Below are 24,614 nucleotides of genomic sequence, written 5' to 3' on the forward strand. Positions count from 1 at the left end.
GAGAAGATTAAAAGGTGTGAAATCATATACACATATCAGAGTATCAACATCAGTATATACCTATATAGCCTTCATTAATAAGATAGAAAATAACTCATGTTGATTTTTTTTTTGAATTTGAAAGGTTTGTACATCCACATGTTGGAAGTTTCTGGTATGAGAAGAAATTGGTTTCAGATGAAACTAGGCTTCTAAATATTAATCAGTGAAGGGGTTGGGTTGAAGAGAAGTGGGTATGGAAATATGAAATATGAATAAGACTCCAATGAGTGTTTATACAACTAAAATGAAATAGTAAGTGAGCAGGGTGAAAAACTCAAATATAATAATAGAAAAAGAAATGGCTGATCTGAAAGTTTTCTGGGGCTCATCATAAGAAGGTTAGAAGCAATAATCTGATGAAGAATCACTCTGCAGACGATGAAGGAAGAATTGGAAAGAAAATAAAAAGGCTAGTTGCCTGAGCTAGAAGGAGCTGAGAACTTAAATTAAATGTGGCACATCCATATCCAATGGAAACAGCGGAAGTCATGAAGCCAGCACAGCTGTTTGACACAGTGCCAGCCAAGTTGAATCGAATGCTGGATTCCTGATGTCCTATAACTTTCAGGTTTTGCTCTCTGCATGTTGCATTCTTGGAAACTTTCTGCATTATGTTTCCTTTTTGCTTTTTTTTCTGGAAAAAAATTATGTCTGAGTCTTTTTGGAAAGACCTAAACTTACTAACTCTCTGCTTTTAGGGAAATAACTTTATCTGGACATATTTGGAAGTCTTCTTTATGTCCAAAAGATTGTGATAAGCTGTAAGACATTCTTTAAGAGGCCTCAGCAAACTCAGAGTATAATTGGAACAGGGTAAATTTAAAAATGGTTTACAAACTCCAACTAGCCAAAATGTATAACACATTCATTTTTACAGTATCCTTTGAGGCCTCTGAAAATGTAGCTTAAAGATAGAGGACCATACTGGGTAGACCCCTGGAGGAATAGAACTCAGTAAATAAGAAAAGACTGGCTAAAATAGCTCTTCCTGCTTTGTAGCATAAGTGATGAAATGGAAGGGTAAAGAGTTAGGCATTAGTATTTGCTGTTCATAAAAAGATCCATTCAGATATTCTCTGTCTGTCTGGAATGCTTTAAAACTGCAAATATTGCCAGCCTAAAAGGAGGCTGTCATATAATAAATGTGTTTGCTTTGGTGGAGACATTCTTTAGATTCTTTGAATTGGAATTCTAGGGCTGATAATTTTTAAAAAAAAAAAATCTGTTCCATTTGTACTTTTGAATTGTGACTAATCTTATAAGCCCAGACATGTAATGAAAATCAAACATATGTCCAAAGTCAAAATTATGTAATCTGTGCATCTTAGATAATCATTAGTTTGTTTTTGTTCTGTGAAACTTGTATGAACAAAGAAGCCACCTTACTGCTAGTCAGTCAGAGCTGCAATATTTCCCTGATCACCATGTCTGACTCACTCTTCCCTCACCAACATCTTATCTCCTCTCAGAGAGCCTGGTCAACCACTAGGGCTGGCCGCTGGCATGAATGAGGCTACCTGAATACTAGTCAAAATTAGTGAGAAAAATAATAATAATTAAAAAATAGGAAAATATTCGGTGATTAAGAGAGCTTCCTACACTTCCAGAGAACTCATGTTGAATTCCCATGACCCAAGTTGCTTATGTTGATTTCGAGGCCTTGTTTTCTTGCCATCCTCCATGCCCTCTGGCTCTTATAGTTTTTTTCATTTCCTATTCTTTTTTTTCTTTTTTTTTTTTTTTTTTTGGTTTTTTTCGAGACTCTGAGGGGGGAGTTTGAACTCAAGAAATCTATTGCCAAACATGCAATTGTTCACGTTTTGGAGGTAGTAAACATCTCATATCTAAGAACTCAACAAGCATCCTGTACATTCATGTTTTACATTAAAGAAGTTATTTATTGCTGAAGACACCACATGCTTTTTGGATGTAGGACAAAGAAACCGTGAAAGTAACTGGCAAACTTCTTTGTCCCTGACTAGCTTTCACTGTGCAGGAAGGTACTATACAAACTGCTAGGAAACAATTGTCACTAATACTCATTCAGTGGTAGCCCCTGAATGACTACTACACTACAGAACCATCAGGCAAGATAAGCCCACTGTGCAATAATGGCATGACTGTTGTGTAGGTCACCAACCCCTTCTTGTCTGGACTTAAGGCCTTCTCCAGGTGAAGGAATTTATATTTTCATAGACCTAGTCAAAAGCCCATGGCTGAGGAGTTCATGGATTCTAGCAGGGAAGCTGCTGCTGTTATTTTTATTGAATGGACATATATGATCATCAGGTTGTCTTCTGAAACTTAGTTTCTGCTCACAGATTATGGCTGCTCACAGCTTTACTCATAGGAACTTCTTTTGGCACTGGGTGGTGTTTAGTGCAGAAACTAATAACCAGTAAAAGCTCTGAGAATAAGTGACAGATGCTCAGATCTTCATAAGAAATAGACTCTCCTTCAAGAAGCAAGGGACGTCATGAAAGAGGAGGTAGAAAGCCTGTAAGATGTAGAGAGAATATTTTGTGGATTCTGTGGATTCATCACCTGTGAAATCCAGTTAGAACGCCTATGGCTCAGACAGGAAATAGAGTTGGAACATCCTGGAGACAGAAAAGATTCTGGAGATAAAGCCAGAGAAGGGGAGATAGGCCTGAGAAGAGACAGAGGCTTGGTACTTGAGCATAAGTAACCAGCCACATGGTAGAATGTAGCTTTAAAAAAAAATGGGTTGTCTTTGGTTATGATCTAGTCAGAATAGAGCCTAGCTATATGGCCGAGGTATTTGTAACTATACTTTGAGTCTGAGTCTTATTCCTGGGAGCATGGGGTTTAGAGGAAGAACCAGAATTAACTTCAACAGTAAGATCTGGAGAAGTATTGTTATACTCTTGAACTTTCAGCAGCTGTGGATTACCCAAGCAAGATGTGCACAAACTCCCAACAAACTTCATCATAGAAGAAGAAAGGACTCACAAGGCCTGTCATCCCTGTCTATTTATAGACAGTTAAGAGTTGCTTGGTGAGAGGGAAGACATTTTCTGTTGCCTGTACCTACTGTCCGCCTGACCCTACCTGCCCTTGGAGGTAGGAGGTGAGGTGGTACAGAGTCACCAACACAGACGCCAGGAGCAGGTGAGAAGGTGAGAAACGCAGCAGCAAGCTCATCTGATTCAAGCTCTGTTAGTACCCTCCACCCACACCCCATTGGTCCCAAGAAAGCACCTCTCCTGAACAGCAGTTCCCTGACTGGCTGGCATTGTCTGCACCAGCAATCCTTGGTCTCTCAGGCAGTCCTCAATTAGGTTCTCCTGCAGGAGATGTTTCTGCAGCTGTCATTGACATAGAGGTGGCCCCGCCATTCCTGCTACAATTTTCTTTGGGGGAAAACCCACTGGTTAAATACCCAAGCTCTACAAGAAATCTCTATCCCATGCTCATACAAGCAACCGTAAACTGGGTCACTAATAACAAAAGACAAGAAAGTAGAAAGGGGTTCTTCTCTTGCTCTCTTACTCTCTTCCCCCTCTGTCCCTTCTCTCCCCATTCCCCTCCCTCCCTCCCTCCCTCCCTCCCTCCTTCCCTCCCTCCCTCATAACTGACTCTCTCTTCTCTCTCTCTCTCTCTCTCTCTCTCTCTCTCTCTCTCTCTCTCTCTCTTTCTTTGTCACTACTACCTTTCAACTCCCCTCTCCATGCTGTGAATAAACTCTATTCTATAATTTAAAAAAGAGAAAGAAAGAAAGAAGAAAGGAGGTGAATGAAGATAAATGTGATCAAAATGCAGTATATATCTAAATGAAATTATTATAATGAAACTGATTATTATGCATAATTAATATATAGTAATGAAATATGTAGTAGTGAAAAACTTTAAACAATGAGATACTACAGCAAACTGAAATAAATTAAAATCGCATAGATTGTTAATGAGCAGTACAATCTAAAATTGTTAGAATTATGTAAAATGCTAATTTAGTAATAACCAAATAACAAATTTTCTAATATGTGGCTTTCACCATAAACTAGAAAGTGGGAAGGATAGAAGGGAAGAAGGGAAGAAGGGAAGGAAGGAGGGAGGGAATGAGGAAGGGTAGGAAAAGAAAGGGAAAGAAAAATATTTTCTTTTATATAGAACAGAAGTTTTAATCTGTGATTAGCTTAAAATAGGATATAGTAATTTTATGGTAAGATAAAACAGTAATCTAAGTCGTAATGTAGGTAGTATTAAATAATACATCAGAATATGAAAAATATTGGTTATTAGAGATGGAAGAATTCATTTCTAGAAACCCATATAGAAAGTATCAGAGATACATATTTTAGAAAATATAAGTCTGAAAATGCTACATTCATGGCTGTGAATATTTATCAAGTCTTACCTGTGGTTAAGTACATAATCTACTACCATTCTATACTTTCTTCCACAGTACCTTTTGATGCTCGAGCCCCCATACCGGGTTTGAGCCTCACATCTACTAAACAAGTGCTGTACCCCTGTGCTGACTGGCGTTCTGTCAACTTGACAGAAGGTAAGAGTCATCAGAGAGGAAGCCTCAATAAATGTGCCTCCATGAGATCCCCCTGCTGGCAAAACCGTGTTGCATTTTTAAATTAGCGATTGATGGAGGAGGGCCCAGCCCATTGTGGGTGATAACACCTCTGGTCTGGTAGTCCTATAAGAAAGCTGGTAGTTCTATAAGAAAGTAGGTTGAGGAGACAATGACGAGAAAGCCAGTAAGCAGCACCCCTCCGTGGCCTTTTCATCAGCTCCTGCCTCCAGGTGCCCACGTTGCTTGAGTTCCTGTTCACCTTTTGATGGTGAACTGTTATAAGGAGCTCTAAATGAAATGAACCCTTTCCTCCCTGTGTTGCTTGTGGTCATGTTTTATCACAGAAATCGTAACCATGACTAAGACAACTCCTAAACTACAGCTGCAGTCCGTCCCTGTTGCCTGTGCAAATGCGCTCATCTCTATATTTCCACGCAGAATCTGCCGCTCAGGAAAAGCCAACTCTGCCACCCTCTAGGACAGCTGCCGGAGCAGACTATTTTTAATTCAAGCTAAATTCACTCCATTCGCCAGCCACATTCAATATTGCAATGTGGTCAAATTCAAACTAGTCCTAAGGACTCCAAGTGCTCACCACCTCCCTCCGAACTATATCATGCGACTTACCCACACTAAACTAGTCTCTCCAGGAATGGTGCCATTAGATGAATACAGCCAAGAAATGAGCAAGGGAAAGCCGCCAGAGCCACGGGATTGCTAACGTTCTGGACTTTCGATTATATGAGCCAATAAACTTCCTCAAGCTTTGAGCACTCTGAAATTAGTTTCCTTTTGATTGCTCCTGGAGGCGCCCTCACTGGTCCACATGCTTTTTTTTGTTACTCTTTTAAAACCTGGACCTCCAAGAACACTGTGTCGATTCGATCAACGATGGCTTCCTCATGGTGTTGCCCTGCTGGGGATTGAAGATTTGTAGATACAGACTTGATTGGGAAAGCTTTCAATTCCACCGAAGCTTCGTGTCTCCAATGCATAAAAATTTCCTGATGATGTGATATGGGAATACAGGTAAAAATTGCACCTTCCCAGGGCCACTAAAACGTGCACAATAGAACCTTCTCCTCGTGGGAGCAAAGCTCAAGAGTGAAATCTAATGGGAATAAATACAGCTAACAGCAGGCCTCGGCAAAGAAGGGTGAAGGATAGAGAGTTACTATAATTTATAGACAAGAGGGGGGGTCTATGAAGAACACGTTTGTGTCTTTCCATTTTACAAAGTTAGCCACGAAAACTAAAATATACGCTCGCTTGAAGCCCAACTGAGTGATATCTTCCTTTGCTTTGTATACAGAACCACAGTCTTCAAAATTAAGAAAATAATTTGAGGGAAATGGAATTTTCGTGTGCTGTCTTACTTTTCTTTGGCTACTCTAACAAAAGTTGGTAGTCTGGTCATTTATAAGCAAGAGAAATGATTTACTCACAGTTCTGGAAGTTGGCCAGGCTAACACACTTGGTGCCTAGAGAGGAGACATTGGCTGCCTCGCAGATGCACCCTGTGGCATTGTTTCCCACGGTGGAAGAGGCAAACAAGGTCCCTTGGGCCTGCCTTCTTGTGGCACTAATCTTACTCACGAGGCTTCTACCCTATGACCCCACCAAATGTTCTGTTTCTCAACGCCAAGTAGGATTAGGGATTCCATCTCAACATAGGAGTTCTGGGGAAACAAGAATCCTTATCCTACAGCAATGATGCCCCACATGGCTCACTAAGAGCTAAGAAAGCCATGCTACCAAACTCTGTGCCATCTGGATTAGACAGCTTTCTTTCCATTTCATAACCGGTTCCAACATAGCTGGACTTACAAAATCCAGAAGATTTTTAGGTAGACATGTGTGGCTGACAGAAAATGCTCTGCTGGTCTCTGGTTCCCTAGTCAGGATGATTTGGAAAAGGAGAAATAGAATGCAGCCAGGGTCGAGGCAGAAGAGCAAAGAAACTCAAACTATAGCCCCAGATCTTCCAAGTATTATTTTAGAACAAGGTGCATAATTTCTCTTCAAATTTATGTAGGACACAAGATTTTTAAAGGTACAATGGAATATAATAAAAATTACTTTTAAAATAAAGTATACCTCTATTTTAGGTTGGTCTCCAACAGTTGACTGTCTCCAACAGTTGACTCTGTATTGACATATTCTCTCTCTCTTTCCCTCTCTCTCTCTGTCTCTCTGTCTCTGTGTGTCTCTGTTTCTCTCTGTCTCTGTCTCTGTCTCTGTCTCTGTCTCTCTCTCTCTCTCTCTCTCTCTCTCTCTCATACACACACACACACACACACAAATCTCTGCTAATCTCTTAGTATCTGCTAAAGATAATTTGAAGTGTAGAAAGGATTAACCAAGGGATTTTGAGGAATTTACTTTGGTCTATGTAAACCTGGGATTAGCATCATCTAGTGTCAAGGATCCAAACACAAAATACAGCTATGCTTCATGTGGGAAGACAATCTGAACCTTCAAAATGGGCTCTGAATGGTATTTCAGAGAACTATGTTTACTCTTACAGATCCATAATAGTCAGGAACTTCCAAATCATATACAAAATATGAATGTTGGTCAAGTGTATGTGACTATTTCCTACAGTGGCTAATGCCCAACATATTCTCTGGTAGAAGCATCAAACGTATAACCTGGAGAACACAGTGAGATGAGTGTCAACACAATCTACATTCTGCCATGTTTGAGTTTTTAACAAGAGGCTTACAATGCAGGGGTGTGGAGAATTGACAGATTTTGCACATTTTAGTGCCTTTTTACAATGTTTGCTATGTTCAGCAAAATATAAGCTTTCAGATTTAAAATATGTTTTCTAGCTTATCCCACTGTGCAAATCAGTACATTAAGCAAGCCTAGCAGAAAACCATAAGCAGGCAAACAGAAAAGCTGTGAGAGGCTTTCCTATTAAATGTGATGGGGAATAAGATTTAAATATTGGTTTGCCCACCAGTCTATGAGCCAAAAGCAGCCCAGATATAGAAAGAGGGAAAAAAATCACAAAACAAGGTCAACAGAGATGCATGGGTGATTGTCAAGGATGGAAGAGATTGTTTTAAAGAATCCAAATTAAAATCTACTGCATTAAGCATCTACATGAAACATGCTGTTCTAAAGCTCACTGGTAGTGTGAGATGAACCACTATAGCAAATAAACTCATGGAGAGGTTCCACCTCTTGCACAATAATAGCCTACGCAGGTGTTCCTGGCTGGCAGGTAGCTCTTCTGGCCAGGGAACCTGAAATCTATGCTGCTTTCATTGGAGTTACTGTGGTCCTTGGAATTGTCTGTGTGTTTTGTTGCCATTTGGGTATGAAATAGCCCCAAAGGCCCTTATTGTAAAGGGTTGGTCTCCAATGCATGAGTTTTAAAGGTGGTTGGATCATGAGAACTCTACCTTCATCAGTGCATTGATGCACTGACAGAATCATAGCTGATCAGACTACTGGGAGGCTACAGAAACTGTTGGGATCAAATCTAGTTAGAGGAGGCAGGTCCTTGGAAGCATGATCCCGAGTCTCCCCTGCTATCCTATCTCACCCTCTGCATTTCTCTCACCCTCTGTCTCTTCCCTCCCCTCTTATTCTTCCTATCCTTCACCCTGATCCTGTCTTCGTCTCTCTACTTACTGGTTGTCATAAGATGACCCATGTTCACTCAATTCATGCTTCCACTATGAATTTCCTGCCTCAGCTCAGGCCTTAGAACAACAGAGCAACATTATATACTATAACTATGAACGGAAAGATATTCCCTCCTCTCAGATGTTTTTCTCAGGTTTTCTGTCACAGCCCTGGACAGCTGTTTGACACATTGTTATCCTATGAACTACTGTCCTGCCCAGGACCAAGTGGTACAAGGGAAAAGACACAGAGGAAGCTCGTTCACTTATGTAAGTGGTTGGCTTGGGTGCAAAGGTTTTCCAGTAAACTTGGTGGCAGCTAGCCTGCTCGCCTAGTTGGTTCAGGCGTGATACCACCAGCTCAGTCACAGCATCCCTGTGGAGGAAGGGGATTTACTGAGTGCCAGAAAAAAATAAGAAGAGAGTCGGCAGACACCAAAGAGTGGAAGGGACAGGGTATGCGTAATAGTCCTCACATAAACAAAAGCTCCTGTTTAAATAGCCATTCTAGCAAATTGAATGGTTAGGAAAGTATCCGACCGCATCAAAAGAAAGCTGGACTAAGAATGATACAAAGTAATGAGTGTTTTGCTGTAATTGCAATTAATCATTTGGCTCTCCCATCAGGGGGGACATTAGTTTGAGAAGACAAGCAGCAATAAATTTCAGGACACTAATCTCATGACCTCCAGACACTGTCACCTAAATATGAGCAAATGTGATTTAAAGAGGAAAGGGGGGGCATAAGGCACTCAGATCCTGAACGCAAGTCTCCTTGATGAACTGTGGTATTCAGTGGTAACTTCTGTCAATTCCATTTTCCCCTCTTTAAAGAGACACTGAGCGTCTTGTCTTCCAAATTTCCAGGATCTTTATAACAGTCAGAATTAATATTTAATAAAATATGGAAACAATTTGACTAGGGCTAACTCTGCTTTTATGGTGCATTTTCAGATTAATGAATATTTAATTGGGCTTGGTTTTTAAAATCTAAACACTAATAGAAGAATCAAAAGAGATAGTTCAATGGGTAATATGTGTTAAAATTTTTAAAAAGTTTATAAAATTACTATATGCACCTTAATAATCATATTCTGTAACCAAATAACTAACAAAACAACATGAAAGAGGGTTTTTTATGCATGGCAATTTCAGGCGGTGTAGTCTATCAGTTTTGGAGAATGCATGGCTTCAGGAGTTTGAGGTTGTAGGTCATGTTGCATTCCCCAGCTGGAAACAGGGACAAATGCTAGTACCCAGGTTCCTTTCTTCTTTTTAGCCAGCCAGGAAATCTTACTGCCCACATTTAGGATGGACCTTCCTTCCTCAATTACCCTAAGCTAGAAAATCTCTCAGAGACATGCTGAAAGATCGGCTTCCACGGTAATTCTAAAGCCCATCAAATCGACAAGGTTACATACTGCATTCCCCAGTTGCAAACATTCACTTGGGAGACGGTTTATCCATTGCCAACGGTCATAGGAGCACAGCCATATTTCAATCGTGATGATTCCTAAATTGTGCTGAGTCACTGTATGGTCCACTTGATGACTGCATGAGTTTAATTTTGTTTTAAGCACATCGTGGAACACTAGGGACTTGGAGTGGGGATTCAACAGGGCTTCTGAAACTGGGAACATTATCCAAAAAAAAAAAAAGCCTGACTGCTGCCCAGGTTGGCCTCTCAAACCACTACCAGCAATCCTCCAGCCTCAGCCTCTGCTCTATCTAGATTATTGGGACAGGATGGGATCAGGAAAGGCAGGAAGTCAATTAACATTTCTCAGCATGTTGTTCATTTTTTAATTTGTATTTTAGTGAGATCCTCATCTGGGAGAACCTTTGTTCATCCATTTGAAAAGGATTCACTAGGGTAAGAGGAGACCTTTCTCTTGAAAGGTGCACAGAGAAATTGTATTTTCTTGCAATACACCCTAGTCACGCGAACACATGGAAGGATCTCTGTGGTCCCTGCAGTCCCGGCTCCCACTCCTCACTACTCCACACCCCCTCCACACCTCCCACCGCTCCCACTTCCACCAAGAGTTCCTAGTTGTCACACCATTCTCCTGGATCTCTCACTTGTCCTAGCTACATTCTATCTGACCACATGGGGGCGCCAAAGTAAGCCTAAGTTATAATTATAAATTCGAATCCCTTCCCATAGGCTTTAAAGAGAATTAAGGAAAGCTTAAATTGTACCACAGGGACACATTGAACCTCTGTGGATGTGTGCATCCTTACAAGGCATGAAGGTAATGCATTTAGTTTCTGGATGAGGAAGTCCGGCAGTGGAGCCTTAGACCAGACTAGGTTCCAGATACCATCCATTCTGTTGTTTAGTGGACTCATGACTCCTCCTGGTAGGAACTTAAAATAGAATCGCCTTACCCATTCAATATCAGGTGACAAAAATCATGTGCAAGTCTGTAGTGAAAAAAGCCATAGCCTGAAATCTGCCTCTATAACCTGCAGGGGAAGGAAATATGAGGAGAGAAGAAACAGGGAAAAGGGGGTTTACCCTAACCAAACCTTTCCCAAAACCTAGCTCCATTGGCCTTGGGACATGTTTTATGCAAGGCTCCAGGGAGGACCAAGGCATCATGGATCCTCTATAGTTTCGAAAGGTCCAGTTAATAGCAGTAATGATTACACAGCCTTGGTGGATATTGGCTTTCTGGATTTTATCAATGGGGTGATAAGAGTCCTAATCCAGACAGCATGCTGCAGAGATTATAAGCAGCGGTGTGATCAGTGATACCTAGTGTGAACTCTCCCTACTCATCCAGGAAGAGGTGCGAAGATCACAGAAGGTTACTGCTCTTGCCTTTTACCTCCTTTGATGGCCAGCCAACACTACTGTAACTTTGCCTCAGAAGGACTCTAGAATATTTTAGTATAAATTTGTATGAATTACAGTCAAAAGTAATGTCTAAGTGTTGCAGAGAATACTAAAGCAGGACGAAAAACAGTATGTCCGCCTGTGGCACAAAGTTCATGGCCACTTAGTCTGCATTCACCATCCTTGAAGAAAATATAAGCAGCTTTGCAAAAGAGCCACAAATGTTTATGAAGAATACTTTAAAAAGAAAACATAATCCCAACAACTAACAAGGCAGTTTTATTGTGAAAGATAGCATCAGCCTCAGGGAGAAGCAGACGAGGAATAAAAATGCAGTATTTTAAAGATTTCAAAATACACAGAACACTTCAGATCTTGCTTACCCACCCCCGAAAATTATAATTTCAGGATTACATTATACACAAACGGCTGAACTCTAAACAGACAATCAACTCCTAGAGTGTTCTTATAGCTCTGAGTCCAAATTTCTTAAGAACAAAAGCTTTTCATATAATGTTTTTAATAAAACTTCAAACAGACCGTTTATCACTTATCATGAGGAAAATGCTAAAGTAGGTAGGACAATAAGGAAAGAAAAGATAGGGGATGTCGTGAGGCAGGGAAACCCTAAACAAATATGTATTCTTCCACATGGACAAGGCCATGTTCAGGACCCCAATAACTCACCCATGGGAACAACAAAGCCTTCCCTCAGTGAGGCTCAAGGGATGGCCCTTCAATGGCCTGAGTGTAGATGTTGATAGTGGATGCAAAAAAATGACCACCATAGCTTTCTCCCCTGCCCAGGACACTCACAGCCAGAAGACTGATTCCCTAAGGGGACTGCTCCTACAGAGATTAACTAAACCTGCTTCCTTGATTCAGATCTGTATACCAACCCCACCTCCCTGTTCAATTTTCTATAATAAACATGTTGAGCTTCAAGTGTGCTGTGGCTTCTTTATCTCAGAGCCCAGACCACTGTACCCCAGGGTTTCTGTGTGTCCCTGTCAGGTTAAGTTCCTAGATCCATGAAAGAATACAACAGAAAAAAAAGGGAGGGAGGAAGAGAGGGGGAGAGAAAAGAACGGAACTAGTAGTTTTTGTTTCATTTTGTTTTCTGAGATAATTAAATATCTGTTCTGTTTCCAAAGGAACTTTAAAAAAAACACCCATCTCTGAGATCTCTGTAAACAATCCGGTACAAATAAACACACACTCACAAACATACATGGCTTTTCATCCTGCAAAAAGTTACACATTTTAAGAAGGAAGATTATCTCCCAAATATTTCCTTTTTAAAATGTTACCAGAAAAAAATAATTAACTGCACTCAATAAAAGGTGTCTGTGTATCTTTAGATACACAACTATAAAAAATTGTAATGAGGAATGCTATAAAAAAAGTTCTTGCTGAGATAAATGGTGCTGATCATCATAATCACGTGATCGTCGAGTGAGCGAACAGGACAGGATTAGCACCAAGCCTCCCTCTGCTACAATGCTAAGACGATGCTGGTATTTCATTTGTCCGGGTCCTCAGGAAGGTCAGAGTAATCCCTTACTGGATTGTGGTGCATCATCACAGCATGAAGAGGGACATGTGTTGAGCATTAACTCTGCACTGGACACTGCAAGTGTCTCAGGGCTCTCACTTACCATCTTCAAGTAATGGCAGTAGAACCGTGTCCACTCTGTGCAGAAGAGATTCATAAGGATGAAATCATCCTGTCATGGCAAGCAACTGCAAGGATGAACGAGCATCAATGAGACCATATGTACCTGATCCATGTGCAGAATGTATCCAGTCATCCCACCTTCCAATTCCACCACTGCCATTGTGTGCAGAAGTATGGGTGTACAGACAGACCACACATCCCCATACCTGCTGGCCACCACAAAGCTAAAGCCATCCAGTGTTGGAAAGAATGAGAATAGCATCCACTTCTGTATTTGCCAGGCACTGGCATAGCCTCTCAAGAGATAACTATATCAGGCTCCTGTCATCTGGATTGTAGTAGTATACAATGTAATGAAACTACTTACTGGTGTTATAAAATGGAGGTCACAGCGGAATTGGTGAAATTACATACAAACATTAAACTTTCCTCAGAAACCACAATAAAGTATAAATGTGACCTGTGACTTCACCTTAAATGTGGCCTCTCTATTCAGTGTGTCAACGTAAAATAGACAGGGAACACGAGACTCCAGATCGGGAAGGAGCTCTGTGTCCCCAACACAGTGCCGAGAAACAAACCTAGAATTAACTAAATGTCACCAATGAACATAACCATGCCAAAGAAAATTAATTTAATGTTGTTCTCTGAAAATGTTAATATGTCTAATCCACAGAAAATCTTGTTTGATTCATATGTTTATCTTGTCCAAGGAATAAACAATAATGAGTTTTCAAAGAAAAGAAAAAAGGTCTGTTCTTTTCAAAATAATAACCACACATGTGGGTGACTATTGAACGCTGAATGACGCTCAAGGCTCTCGACATTTACTGAGATATTTGTACTTACTTGGTACAAAGTGTTGCACCTGTACAAGAGTAAAATTCAGCTGTCTGGAGCTGACAATAGATCTGTTATAAAGAGTGCTGAGGCTTTTCATATGGAAACCAAAGAAGAGCCAAATTTAACTTCCTCTGCTTGTTTCTTCCCAAGGTAACTGGAAAACTGAACAAATAAGACAATGTTCAGAGAAGAGACTATAGTTTTTAATGTTTTGAGGATCACTTAGTGTGAAAGGTAGTGGAAAGGGCTAAGCAGGGCCTGGTGGGAAGGCAGAAGGGAAAAGAAATAACCAAAAACTAACAATATATGAAAATGTCTTGTAGGAACTTAATATTTTGAAGATTATTAAGACATAACATTTGTAACTTTTACTTTAATTTTATGAATCGATTTTTTTTTGTCGGAAAGGAGTCTATTGGATCCTCTGGAACTAGAGTTATTGATGGTTGTAAGCCTCTACATAGGTTCTGAACTACTCTGTAAAAGCAAAGGGTGCCCTTAGCCACTGAGCCATCTCTCCAGCTCCTGAAACACAAACTCATTTTTAGAAAAGTTTGAACAGAAATACCTCTCTTCCTCCCAGAAGCAATGAGTTTTTAATAAAATTGCCAGTGCTAGGTGAGATGTGTGAGGTGCCTTCTTAAAAGCTGTTGATCAAGGAGTCTTCAGAGGCCCCCAAAATGTCAAAGATTATAATCACTGTTCATTGTTCTTCATAAAAATGGTATGATGACACCCTATTAAGATATCACACACTTTGGTCATAGTACATAAGAAAATCAAACTGGAACCAGGCTGGAAGCGTCTTCTCTGCTGGTAGATTTTGTAGTGCCAGAAAGTTCTATTCAGGCTACCAGAGAAGAAGAATTATCAACCCTCTTACCCCTCTGTGAATCCTGTGTACTACAATAATAATATTACAGAAAAGATGTGCCCTCCAGTGCAATAATGGCATGATGGTCATGGTAGTAACCAACTGAATTTATATTTGAATTTTATGTCCTCACCATAGAAGAAAACTCATATCTGGTACTCTAAGCATGGTCAAGAACTTGTGGCTAGAGTAATTATCTTAAGTCCTAGGGAGAACTTACTGTTACTGTTTTGCCAAATGTTCTTCTCATCAAACTGCCTTCTAAATAGTAATGTTTATAGCCATAGGCCAGTATTGAGCTCACCCTTGGTCAAAGAAGTTGCAGCAGATGGTGGTTAATCCAACATTTTATTATTGAACAAAGCTCTGAGAATAACTAGACCTGCAGTTCTTGGCTGTAAATAAGGCATCTACATCATCACCTCTGAGGTTCAGGGAACATCACAGATGGAGCAGGAAGAAAATTTTAAAAAGCCAGAAGACAGGGATCTAAGGAGCAGATTGTCATCTTATGGACATGGTATAGATACTATACTCATGAACTCATTACAGATACAGCAATCTGCACAAGACCTAAACATGATTGTGCATGTCAACATTTCATCTTGGGTCAAGGAGGGGCCCACAAGCCATCTACCCCATCTCTTGCAGGTTATGGGATATGACTAATATCATTGAAAGAATGATGTGACAACCCAGATTCCTGCTTCTACTGCCATTCCACACGATGGCCACCAGTATGGGCTCCATCCCTCTGCAACCGTAAATCTAAACAGTTTCTTTGTGAAGTTGCTTTCCATCACAGGAGCAAAAGTTCAAAGCTTACCTTGGCATCAGGGGCCCACATCTCGTACTTGGGTGTTCACTGAAGGCTTCTCCTTTCAGTCCTGTCTGGTTCTTTGCCTCCCATACTGTCAGTGTCCTCCTGCCTCTCTCTGTTTATCCTCCTCACCTTTGGTATTCTGATCCGTGGAACACCCACACACACAGCACTGGGGCCTTGTGTGTCTTTCTTTTCAGAAGTGAATGACATATTTACATTTTTTGAATACTTTATATTAACAAAAAAGTTTCTTCACTTGTACTTTATATGCTGATTCTGTGAACTATTTCTGGACTCTAAGCTTCACAATGACTGGGGAAATGTCTGGTTTTATTTTATTCCCAGTCATTAGAGCTGAGTCCCTGGCATATGATAATTTTCCAGATGTGTGGAAACAGATGACTTCCAAAGACCCCATTCTCATCAGACAGCTGATCTGAGCATATGTTAGTGCTAGGGGCCAAACCCAGGGCCTTACACATGTTAGAGCATGTGCATCACCACTGACTGCCTTCATCCCATGCTTATTTTTTTTCAGACAGGACATAACAAGGAAGCCTGTGTAGGATAGCCTTGAACTCAAATCTCCCTGTCCCAGACTCCTAAATACTAGGATTCCAAGCCTGTGACAGAACTTTGGGTCAGTTATCCCCTCTGAGTTCAATGTACTTCACTTTCATTTAGTTTTTAGTTTTGTCTCACGGCTGTAAAATTATATTTAAATCAATTTCATTTGCCTGTCACCCATCATAAGGTGTTTTTCCTCTGTGCATGAATATTTTGCTTTAATTCTATCATAGTTGAGGTGATTCTCTGTCGGGAATTTAATATTTTAGTGGTGAGTAGCAAGTGTTACTCTGCTTCTCTCCACCCCTAGGTCTTTATTTCAATTAGGATAATACGGTCATTAAACTAAGACATCTATTATGGTGCCAGTGCGCATATAACAGACAGGAAAATGTCTCATATGGGTCAATTGAAATCATTTTGCTAAATTAACATTGTAGCCTTTTATAAGAGGGTCTTACTAGATACTGTTATTAGCAGAGATAGGGCACAAATTGAAATGAGGATTTTATGGTTTTCATACTCTGAGTAGATCTTCAATGGACAAATTCTGTATAGGTAGCAGCTGGGCTTTCAAAATATGCACTACTTTGTACAGTACTACTGAGTCTGCTTACATGAGTCAGTACATAATAAAACATAAAAAGAAGTGTTCAACAATTTGAGAGACATATGTTACTTGATTTTTTTTTTACTTGATATTATTTTATCTGAATTTCTTCAATGTTTTCAATTTATTCATGGTCAAATATATCTAGGAATAAAAGATCTGTGCTACAGTCTAAATATCTATGCTTTCCCAAAACAGACATGTTATAAACCCCCACAGTAAGGTTAAGAGACAGACCCTTTGGGAGATTATTTTTTTCTTTTTTTATTAGATATTTTCTTTATTTACATTTCAAATGCTATCCCTAAAGTTCCCTATACCCTCCCCCCACCCCGCCCTGCTCCCCTACCTACCCACTCCCACTTCTTGACCCTGGCATTCCCCTGTACTGGGGCATATAAAGTTTGCAAGACCTAGGGGCCTCTCTTCCCAATGATGGCTGACTAGGCCATCTTCTGCTACATATGCAGCTAGAGACACGAGCTCTGGAGGGTGCTCTGCAGCCCTTTAGGAGATTATTACATCAGGAGAATACTTATGGATAGGATTAGTGTAATACATTTAGTTACAGGGAACCAAGAGAGTTTCTTCGACACATTCACAGGAAAAGCACAGGTAGAAGGCTCATGGACCAGGTCCTCACCAGACACTGAGGCTGCCAATGGTTTTACCTTGATCTTCTCATCCTCCAGGACTGTGAGCAATACACGTCTACCAGCCATCAGCCACCAGCAGTCCAGAGACTCTAAGAGACACTTCTGATTTTATGACACAATGTTCAATCGAGGCACGAGGCTGTACTCTGCAGTGATCAGCAGTCTATGCTGTCCATTAGGCCACTGGTCAGACATTAGTTACAGAAGTAAAACCTTGACCTTGGATAGCTGACCCTGTGCTCCAGACTCTCTTCTACTGTCTTCCTAGATGTGTGGCCTTGGAAGTGTCACACATTTACCAACATTAAAACCTATATCCTGGGCTGGAGCGATGGCTTAGCAGTTAAGAGCACTGACTGTTCTTCAAGAGGTCCTGAGTTCAATTCCCAGCAACCACATGATGGCTCACAACCATATATAATGCCCTCTTCTGGTGTGTCTGAGGACAGCAACAGTGTACTCACATACATAAAGTAAATAAAAAATAAATCTTAAAAAAATTATCTTTGTTAAAAAAAAAACCAACCTATATCCTGCTTTGCTTAAACCTTGTGAGTAGTTGATGCATCACGAAAGTAACATATTGTAAATGGCTAGGACAAAGGAAAGACTTTGTGTTATGCTCCATCGGCATTTCCTATCTTTCGCTACTTTGACCACTTGCCTCCCATCCACATTCTTCTCTCTCTGTTTCCCAATTCATTTACCTTTCCCAAAGCATGACTTCAATAACCTCATCTGTCACTCATGCAAGCTTTCTGTGATATTTTGTTCTGGAAGCTCCCAGTGATAAAGTCTGTAGTATAACAAGCCAGATCCCCACTTTGCTCCATGCTCCTGTATTTCAATGCTGACAAACAACTTGAAACGAGGGACAAAGATGGCTGTTAGTGCAAAATGGGAAGGGCTTGAGATGGCTACTTTCATAAGCAGGCTATTTATGAATTAAAAATTATCCGATAACCAGCTTTCTGGCTATCTTTCTTCTTGGTTATCTTCCTTAAAAAAATAAAAATAAAACAAGTTTAATTAGGACCTAATATTCCCACAGATTCTCATGAAAAAAAAAAAAAAACACCAAAGAGCAGTAAATAAAATAACCTGAGGCATCAGTATACCTACCACACATAGTATATGTACATTTTCAATGTATTCTTAAAGATTATCAATTTAAGGCAATATTTTAGGTTGGCAATCACTGGGACTTGTTAAATGGCCAGGGTGAAAATAAAACATAAGCCTCCAGCACCTCCTGAGGCCATACATGGGAGCCAACCTTTCTCTTTAGGAAGAGAATTGAAAATCAATGCTTCAACTTATAGAGACCTCTGAACTTTGAAGCAAAGCTTCTCTTCCTCCTATCATTCCCACTGGGACACAGGGAGGGCAAAATCCTCAAGAAAACACATAGGACTCAGCAGCATCAAGTCCATCAGCTGCGTTAACCCTCAGGGATCAAATTAACACGTTTCCATTTACACAGCTACACATCATACAAACTTCTAGAATGAACAGATCTTTGTTCCCTTACTCTCCTCACAAAATGTATAAAGGACCTCCTCTTTGCCAAATGTTGTACTCAGTGCTGAAGATAAATAAGCTCTTGATGAGCGTCATCCCTCCGTAGCAAAGGAACTCGGCAGGCACACATGCATTTATGATAGGTTCCCTCTAATATTTTTTTTTAAAAAAACTCCAAAGTTCCCTAGCAACCAAGAAAAGTCACCTTATGTCTTCACATTTCATTCCATGATTAATATAAGTTGTCACGACTGAAAATAAGCACACCCAGGTCCCAAAAGAAAGGACCCAAGAGGAAGGTTGTTTTTTGTTTTTTGTTTTTGTTTTTGTTTTTAGCAAGAGAAGAGAGCACAGGAATTGGGACTTCCCATAAAACTGTCACACAAAGTTGGTCACATACTGTGTGAATCTATTCATAAAATGTTCTTGAAATGAGAACATTATACAGATGGGGAAATTTTGTGGTTCCTGGGCATCAGTGATAATGAGGATAGGGTGACAAGAAGGACACCTTACCTAGAGATAGCAGAACGGTAAGCTACAGAGTGACCCCAGTCCTGTATCCTGACCTTGATCGTGATGGGTTTTATTTGAAACCATATGTGTGATAAATTGGCATCTCACTATCAACACAGACTTTGCCCATGGCAAATCTCTGGGATTGATATGTACTGTAGGGCATGAGCTACAATCACTGTGGAAACTGGGTGAAGGGTAAAGGGAGTCTCTCTGTGTTGTCCTTGCAATAACTTATAATCTATAAGTGTATTAAACTCAAACATTGGGTCTTTTTCTTTTTAAGGAAGCAAGCACTAGGGGCTTTCCATAAAGCCACCAGCTGAACACTGTGGAGGAACGAAATATACATTTAATTTGTAGCCGATATGACACAAAATGTGCTAGACAATTAAGCAGTGTGGCCCAAGCCCTTTAACACTGAGAAGAAATAAGTTACAAATGTTAGATTATTTAAGAGCAGATAGAGAGAAAGGCAGAAAAAAAAAAAAAAAAAAAAAAACAGGTTTGGTCGGACCTTAGGCAGGACCATGTTTATTCACAGCAAGGAAGCAATTTGTGACCCACATGTGAGGATGGTACAAATGCTACAGAAGGGGATGGGATGAATACTCTTACAGAAGTGGAAACGACATCTGCGGTCTGCAAGGGAAGCTGGGAAGTGTAGTCTTTTCAACAGGAAACCCATTCCTTATTCTGAGATGATATAAAAATGCAAGGCAGGGATGATATAGCTGTTTTCTGCTAAAGAGGGTCTTTGTCAGACGGGTTACTTCTTAATTCTTTGAAGAGGAGATCCTCTGGTCATGTAACAGGGAGAGAGTTTTAACATGGCCAACTGCAATTGATCACGTGATTGCGGTCCTGTACTCCCTGAAGAGACTTGGAAAATAATTATCAGAGGGCTATAGGCAGATGGTTTGGTTGCAGAGTAGAGCTGAGAGATTTTGTGGGAAGGGTGGGGAAGAGGAGGAGCAGAGGTTGGAGAGAGAGAGTGGCTCAGTGACAGAAAGTGGGAACAGAATTGACAGGGACAGTGCGTGATTGGTCCCATTGCTAGGATTGTGGCATCAAAATGAGCCAGCACGGATAGCAGCAAGCTACAGAGCATCAAAGCAAAGGAACAGGAGAAAGTAGGGGACTCCTGTAAAGAACTGTATCTGGCCTGGGGTGAAGGAGATGAAGCGCCCAAAAGCCAGTCTCTCTGTGGCATCTAAAAGATCTTTTTTTGCAGATGTATCAGGAACAAATGGAGCTGTGGCAAGGTGAGATCTTGCAGGGAACATTTAGTTTGAATATAGGGTGAAGTTCAGTAAGAAAAAGATTTTAAAAGGTGGGTAGAAACAGGTATGGGCTAATAAGGAAGAAAGGGATCAAGGGGAGGAGCAAAGCGGGAGGGAACCAGGAGGCGGTTTTGTCTGTTCCTGTTTGTGTAGGCCCCATTTCAAGTGTTGGCAGAGGAAGCAGTGTTGTTCGAGGAGGTCACAAATCCAGTCTCAGCAGTAGTGAGATCTAATCCCTTTAAATTTTGGAGTGCAGAAACAGTCAAGGAATGGAGCTGGTCCTGGGTGGTTTTAAGCTGATCTAAACTAGTGGGGGGTGGGGGGGTGAGTTAATGCAAAGATTTTAGTCCAGATGGTTCCGTTCTTAGTCCCCAAAACAATGCCCAGAGTGGAAGAAGAATGATGAGTTGGGTGACCCATGGCCCATTCATTCCCTTTTGGGTGTTTGAGGACCGTGATTTCTCAGTAACCGCTTCAAAGCTGACAGAGGGGTAACGAGGGGAACAACAGTTAGAGTCTCCGCAGAGTGTCCATCCAAGGGGTGGCGGTAAAACTTAACAGTAGGTAAAACTCCAAAACATAAGTCAAGGGGTAATAACGGCACAACTTTGTGAGGACCACTAAGAGACATGAGGAAAACTTATATATCAAGATGAACATGCCGTTATACATCTGGCTGGACCATGTACCAGAGTTCTGGAGACATATGAGGTAACCGTAATTACCTGTTTGTTTCCATCAGATCCCTGCATGAGAACAAGTGAACTGGAAATTTCTGGTTTCTTTGGAGGCTCGTTTGTGTCATGTATTGCTTGAAACTGTCTTAGGAGAGGATGCTCATTGAGAACAGACACCTGGTGTTTTTCTGGAAACTGCCTGGAAAGGGGGCATGTGATGTTTTGCTAGAGTGGATTCGCAAGAGAACACATGATCTTTTAAAAGAGTATATTAGTACAACCCAAGAGATGACATGGTGGCCTTGGTTCACCTTGTCACTCTTGTCTTCACTGTGACCTTGCCTTCTTTGTTGATTATTTTTTTGTAGTGTCTTTGTAGAGAGAAATATACCAAGAACTTCTTGTGCTATTCCAGTGGCGTTTTGCCGCTTCTGTACATACTCGGGCTGAGTGGCAACGCCTCCCACGGATTCTTCTGGATCAAACTGCCATTTCTAATTCGTGAATGGTGTTTGTGACTGAATGGAACGACCACTGCTGATTCACGTGAGTGAACTGAACAGCTGATATCCTGACAGTGAAGATTGGAATTGTGCCCAAAGAACTACTTCCAAACAGGTCCACATCCCCCTTTACCCTATTAAGCTTTCCTTTCTACTACCTCTGGCCGATGGTGGGATAGAAGGGAGGTTGAAGCATTTAATATCCCTTATTAAAATAGGTTTTGAAATATCTTAACCTACAAACAAGCACAGAGAAGCAATGTTTAAAAAAAAACAGTCAGTTCAAGCCATTATCCAAGGAATGAATCTGAACAGAACGTATCTAGGTAATATTCCTTGCTGTTACATATGATGAACTTTGTATACTTACTAAATATATTAACATTACCAGCTATTATTTAATGAAGAAAAAACACATAGTATGTCAAGTAAAACACAATTCTTGTCTAGAAGCAACTTAATAAGGTAAAATTCTAAAATTGGGACCATTACCTTAAATGACTCTATGTAGCATTTGAAAACATGACTTAACACATTTTAACATTAAATTGTTTTACCTACATTCCAAGATCACACAGTAAATGTATTTTATATTGTCAGGCTTTGTAAAAGGACAATTTAATTCTAAGTTGTATTCCCCCCTCAAAAAAATTTTTTTCAGTTTCCAATTCAAAAAGAATATTCCTAGAAACAATGCCTGCCTTGTCAATAGTAAATCATTTATTTTTAAAAGTTTACACTGAACAACCAGAATGTTTTTTTTTCTAAAATTAACCCTATTAACAGAAACTTCTAAAAATCTCTACATTCTTACTCCATACACTCAACAGACTGATAAAAGATGCCAGCAGTCGGTGATGTCAAACATGTAATAAATAATTTACATGTAGCCTAGACTGAATTTATAATGAAAGCTAGAGCTGACACTTTACTCCTCTGATGAGAGTCTCTGGCTTGCCACACACGATGGCAGCATGTTTCATAGCATCACTCTACTTAAAAATAGATCGGTTGTTTAGAGACGTCATTTCTAAAGCAAGATAACCAAATTAGATGAGTTTTGACCAATAGTGGCTTTTGGAATTTCTTAGAAAACATCTACATTCATCACTGACAAAGCTCAAATATCCCTTCTTGGCTTCAAGGTAAGAGTACAGGCACTGGAAATGAAATCTCTATCAGGGCAGAGACTAGATGATAGCCTCGAAACACCACACATGAGGCCAAGTTGGAGGAAGTCTCCTTCATCTCCGCCTGAAGAATCTGAAGGCTTGGGAATCCTTAGAGTCCTTAGAATTAATAGAATCATCTGTTGACTCTACAGATATACCAACTATCAGAGACACTGCCTGGATATTTAAAATACCTTTCCAAAGTTGTGAGTTTGATCACAGAGTTTCAGGCATCCTCCTTTAAAGAGAAAGCATGGGTGGTTAGGATATAACCCTAGAATTAGCTTTTGCTAAGAGGAAGAATTTAAGGGCAGGGTAAAGGGCATGACCAATTGAACTGACACACTGGTCCCATACCAGTTGGGACTAGTTGGGTGGTAAGCTTATGCGCAAGGTTCCCCTCTTCACAGAAGCATCATTCTTCAGTTCAGGAGAGATTGAGGGCAGAGTGATATTTGTCTCACAGTTGTTTGAGACATTTAGGATATGGGTACGAAGTCTGACATTCTGCCACTGGGCAAGAAAATCAATTCATGCCCCTGTCATGTGCGTCATGAGAAATAATTCATCTCTTGAATAATTTTTTATAAGCAATTTTATATACATGTTTTTGAATATTATTTTCATTAAACAAATTTTAAGTTTACTTTAAATTTGTTTTATTTTACTTTCTTTGGACTTAATAGTGACAGCATATACAGAGTACTACATGATGGGAGATAAGAGGAGACTATGGGATGGAAAAAAAATTAAAATTGCCCTCTCCCTCCAGTTAGATTGCTAGACTTGGAGTCTCTGTAAATAAATTACATTTGTACTTACCCTAACTGTTAGCTTTAACTTGTATATCTTAATTATCATCAACAGTTCAAATACATTTCAATAACACTCTGAGTATGATTATAAGCCAGAGCCACAAGAACTGTGAACTATATAGGAGAGAGGCCTCAGAGCATCTTGTGGAGCTTCCTTAATCAGTTTACATATTAAATTTCAAATGTTCTAAATTGAGGCCACCATTATGACCATTTTTCTAATGTATATTTGAGACCAGATTTTGACCAAGGGCTAGCAAATGAATTCTATCAAATGAAGTTTTTAGATAAGCCTACAGCCAGGCTGAGGGTGTGTAATTTGGAATGGAGAATTTGGATCCTATGGCAAGGCCCAGGATCAAGGACAAAACAAAGGTTAATATCCAGTCACCTGGAGTGTCTTCTAAGTCTCAAAATGAAACAGCTGGAAAGTAAGGGGGCATCCACAACCTATACAATTCCAGGGTTAAGAATCCACTGGACCAGTGGGAGGCTCTCAGAGCTTTTGGCAGATCCAGTGATTTTCACAGATCCTGGAAAGTCTCCAATGCCTTCTGTGGAGCAGGACTTAAGACAGAATGAAGCTCCAGTGAGCTCCCAGACCTAATAGGATACCTCCAAGTTGGGCTCAATGGATTACCTTGTCCTGGTGTTTTGTTATACTGCAGGCATGTTCTGATCAAATGCAGTATCCGCATATCACCTTGAAGGCCAGAGTGTGCCAGAATAAGACAGTAGGTGAGAAAGAAAAGTCAGAAACAGTAAAAAGAAAGGCTGGCTCAGGGAAATGAATGGTGCTAATGGGTACTATTGGGCCTGAGACAGGGAGTGACAAAGAGCCAGAGGTGGGCTTGAGCCACAGTGGACTCTGATGTCCTATCCCAGACCTTTGGCACCGTATGTTAGATTACTAGAAAGCAGCTTTCCCTCTGTAGACGGAAAGCAGAAAGAAAGGAAGAAAGAAAGAAAGAAAGAAAGAAAGAAAGAAAGAAAGAAAGAAAGAAA

Source organism: Mus caroli, chromosome 16 (assembly GCF_900094665.2).
Source record: "Mus caroli chromosome 16, CAROLI_EIJ_v1.1, whole genome shotgun sequence".
Lineage (NCBI taxonomy): Eukaryota > Metazoa > Chordata > Mammalia > Rodentia > Muridae > Mus > Mus caroli.